This window comes from Capsella rubella, unplaced genomic scaffold, assembly GCF_000375325.1.
Source record: "Capsella rubella cultivar Monte Gargano unplaced genomic scaffold, Caprub1_0 scaffold_7, whole genome shotgun sequence".
In the NCBI taxonomy this organism is placed as follows: Eukaryota; Viridiplantae; Streptophyta; class Magnoliopsida; order Brassicales; family Brassicaceae; genus Capsella; species Capsella rubella.
The window spans coordinates 12,998,158-13,001,973 of NW_006238917.1; the positions used below are offsets into that span (position 1 = coordinate 12,998,158).

General features: G+C 34.3%; 1 pseudogene; it reads right to left on the reverse strand.

The window, feature by feature from the left end:
* LOC17880133 overlaps positions 1-3,816 on the reverse strand; it is a 38,235-nt pseudogene that overhangs the window by 31,031 nt on the left and 3,388 nt on the right.

A 3,816-nucleotide genomic window follows, 5' to 3' on the forward strand; every position in this document is an offset into this window, starting at 1 on the left:
AATTACTTTATCGATGGGATTCAAAAATATTGACTTCTGACCATCGCACCATAAGAAAATCAAGCTAAATAAACTTTTCATTGTTTTATATGTTTTTTTCTTTCTCACATATTCATGTATATTTATTTTATTTTCAAAGTATGTAATTATTTTAACAAAATATTTTTTGTTATATTCAAACCAATTTGTAAGACATTGAAATAAATAAAATTTTATACACAAATAAAGGTAATTTTTGTGTATATTTATAAGTTTACACACATATTTGGATAAATTTCAATATTTTTAGTGGTTGTTTTGATAAAGTTTGAAAAGGGGGTAAATTTAGAAAGTGATATTTTTAAAGGGGTATTTTTTAAATTCTCCCAATATCATTCCTATTTTTATCATTAACAATATTATTGTTTTATCAAAAAATACTTAAAAGTACTAAAGAAAACTATCAAAATTGGTTAATTGAACAATTAATCAACGAATAAATTCAAAAGATATGGATGTATGCTTCTATTGTATGATTTAAATAAATAACATGTAAAAAAATCATAAGCATTTAAATTTATTTAATCTATTTTTTATATGTAATAAATAAATTAAAATAATTAAATAAATATACAACAACCCGCGCATATGCGCGGGACATTACCTAGTGAATATTAATAATGAACTTTCTGTAAGATAATTAAATATAGACTAGAACTTTGGTCAAAGGTTTTATAACTTATTTAGATTCCATATGTTATTTTCTATATTGTTGACCAAATTTTTTTTTTAACATATAAAGTTATTATTTTTTTAAAAAAGTTTCAAATACCTTTAGTAATTTCGTATCAAATAGCTCTGCATATAATTTCGTAAAATATGTAGAAAACATATTATTACATTTACTAATTTCGTATATAAAATATAAATAAAAATTCTGTTTTAAAAATTTCAACGATTAATATATGTTACGGACTTCTTAAATATGTTGCGATCATACATTATTTATATCATGTGTCTAGAATATCTACCATATGTGCTACCAAATATGTTGGGCCCAAAATCTCCTCCCTTGGGGCTCGAATTCCATTTCAAAGGTCCATTACTAAAGAAAATGAATATGTGTCTCGCGAGGTGTTGGAGAAAGGGAATATCAAATTTTCAACGTATTTAACCACATCAAAGGATAGGAAAGTGAAAAATACATTAATGAGCTCCGAATAGAGCAGTTTACCTTAGAAGAAATATTTTAAGGAAGATTATTCGAACTAAGGGACAAACATTATATGTTTTGTTTTATCGTATACAGTTATTAATTAAGTAGTTGACATTATGTACACCTTTTTTTGTAGGGTGTTTTGTGTTAAATTTTACTCCTGCTTAGTTTTATTCACACTACCAGAAAACAACTGACAAAAACACCAACGTTTTTAAATTCACCGATATTTACCGACATAAAACTGATCAATTTTTGACGAAAATATTTTTTATCCGTTGATAAATTACTGATATATATAAAACCATTGCTAATTATTTACCATTTTGACAAATTATTTACTTACAGATTTAAAACCATTATTCCATTCAAACTGCAGCTTTTACCGACCCCAATCTTGCAAATCTTCGGGATTTATCTGCACCTTCATATGCTTGACAAAATTAGCAGTTTTGGAAGAGCAATATTTTGAGCAAAAATCATGCGTTACTTGGCTGCGGTGTGGAGATAAGAACAATTCTTTCTTTCACCGGGTATCTTAAGACAATGCTTCTCGCAACGACATCTGGTCTCTTACCACAGCCACTGGTGAGATTTTAACTACACCAGAGGATATAAAGGCAGAGGCAGCCCACCTTTTTTGGACCTTGCTACAGCAAGAGGATGCATATTTCATACGGGTTCCTCATGTTGTTCTCTTTGATCTTCTTGACTACCGCTGCTCAACGGAAACCTGTAACATGCTCACGTCTCCTATTCTTGAACAGAAGATCTGCCAAGCTCTTTTCTCCCCCCCCCTTTATGCAAGACTTCTGGGCCCGATAGATTTACTAAGAAGTTATATATTGCTGTCTGGAGTGTTATAGGCTCAGGTCTCATTGTCGCGGTGCAATCTTTCTTTGCGTACGGCCTCATACCGAAAGCTGTTACTGCTACTTTGCTCGCTCTCGTTCCAAAGGACCCGGATTCTACTTCGGCCACCAGGCGAGACTACCAACTTATATCTTGCTGTAATGTGCTGTATAAAGTCATCTCTAAAATCTGGGCAAATCGTCTGTAGTGCTTTTGCCGGATTTTATTGAGCCAAATCATAGTGCTTTTGTTAAAGGTCGTATGCTATTGGAGAATGTGTTATTGGCAACTGAGCTCGTCAAGGATTACCATAAGGATACCATTTCCCGTCCGTGTGCCATTAAATTTGATATTTCAAAGGCATTCGACACGGTTCAGTGGTCTTTAATAGAGACAATTTTCAGAGCTTTGGGTTTTCCCACTTTGTTTACTCACTGAATTTTATCTTGTGTTTCTACAGCTTATATTTAAGTGGTCGTAAATGGAGATCTAGAGGGGTTCTTCGGGAGCTCAAAAGGAGTTTGTCAAGACTACTCTCTCACACCATACTTGTTTGCTATGGTGCAGAATGTTCTCTCTCAGTTGATTAACATAACAGTTCTAATGGGTTCATTGGACGGCACCCGCGATGCGACCGATTTATGTCTCTCATCTAAGTTTGCGGATGATATTTTGGTATTCACGGACAGCTTTCTAGCTCTTTCCGCACTATATTACAGGTCTTTGAGGATTTTTCCAAAATATTTGAGTTACGTATTAATGCTAGCAAGTCGACGAATTTTGTTGGAGGTCGAGATCATTAAGCAACCTTAGCGGCTATCTTTGAGCTTGGTCTACAAGTAGAGATTCTCCTTATTTGTTACCTAGGGATGCCATTAACCACTAAGTCCATGACAGTGCACGACTACAGCCCCCTCATTGATAAGGTTCGTTCTCGTCTTCTTTCATGGACGAAAAAATACTTATCTTATGCATGCCGTCTCCAGCATATTTCTTGGTGCTTTGGTGAAATTGATAGCATTTGTAGTGTTTTTGTATGGACGGGTAATCCAAACAACACCTCATGTTCAAAGGTTGCTTGGGATGATATTTGTCGTCCAAAATCAGAGGGTGGGTTAGGCTTGAGGAAGCTGAAAGAGGTTTCTAGACCTTTTGTTTATCTGCTTATTTGGAGGTTGTTTAGTCTTTCAGGTTCATTGAGGGTTGCTTGGTCAAAACGATAGTTGATGAGGGGGCTCTCTTTCTAGTCAGCTCTACAGTCCACGCTAGAAGCATGGGCATGACGGAAAATACTTAAACTTTGGGACGGAAATTGACCTTACATACGGGTAGAGGTGCATGATGGAGCAACTATTTCGTTTTGGCCTGATCACTGGCTACCTATGGGGAGACTTATTGATTAGGTGGGATCTGCGGGGCCACCGCTACTCAGGATTCCCATTCACACATTGTAAAACATCTGTTATTATGTGGTTAAAAACATAGTAAAGAATTAAAGCTTACTAACTTTAACCAAACATATATCTCCATAAGCCTATGAACTGACTACCTGAAACAACATCATTCATTTGACCTTCTAAACATGAAATTTGATAGTCTGGAACTTTGTTGCACGTCTTCAAGATACTCCTACCAAATTTCAAATTATTTTGAGTACCCTTGAATGTTCGTTTGTTGTCTCCACGGGACTGGTAAGAATTTGAAGAAGCTTAAAAGACACACAAAAAATCTTTAAATTTATGTAACACCTTTTAACCTATAATAATATC